We start from the raw sequence: 774 nt of genomic DNA, 5'->3' as shown, positions 1-774 counted from the left end.
TTTGAAAAATGTATTGTAATCACAATAAATATGTTCTAAAGCAGTAAGTCTAGTAAAAATTGCATTTCTATGTACGTTAATTCCAGAAAATATGAAGGAAGTCAAATTTCACAATATAAGAAGGATGAAAGACCAGCATGAACTAATCCAAATTCTAACAAATTTCATCTATTTGAAACAAATTGAAAGACAAAGCCAAGAAAAAAATAAAGAGTTCATAAAAATGTTGAATTTTGTATACTGTTAACTCAAAAAAGTCTACAATCTTCGTTATAAGTCGGAAGTCGATTTCTGAGACTAAACCGTAAACTAGTTAAACTCATCTTTAACAGAAAAAGTTTGAAAAATATAGTGTAATCACAATAAATATGTTCTAAGGCAGTACGTCCAGTAAAAATTGCATTTCTATGTACGTTAATTCCAGAAAATATGAAGGAAGCCAAATTTCACAATAGAAGAAGGATGAAAGACCAGCCAGAACTAATCCAAATTGTAACAAAATTCATCTATTTGAATCAAATTAAAAGACAAAGCCAAGACAAAAATAAAGAGTTCATAAGAATGTTGAATTTTTTATATTGTTAACTCAAAAAAAGTCTACAATCTTCGTTATAAGTCGGAAGTCGATTTCTGAGACTAAATTGTAAACTAGTTAAACTCATCTTTAACAGAAAAAGTTTGAAAAATGTATTGTAATCACAATAAATATGTTCTAAGGCAGTACGTCTAGTAAAAATTGCATTTCTATGTACGTTAATTCAAGAAAATATGAAG

This window comes from Papaver somniferum, unplaced genomic scaffold (genome assembly GCF_003573695.1).
Source record: "Papaver somniferum cultivar HN1 unplaced genomic scaffold, ASM357369v1 unplaced-scaffold_63, whole genome shotgun sequence".
NCBI classification, from domain to species: Eukaryota; Viridiplantae; Streptophyta; class Magnoliopsida; order Ranunculales; family Papaveraceae; genus Papaver; species Papaver somniferum.
The sequence above is the reverse complement of the archived record's forward strand: the minus strand, read 5'-3'. Positions refer to the sequence as shown.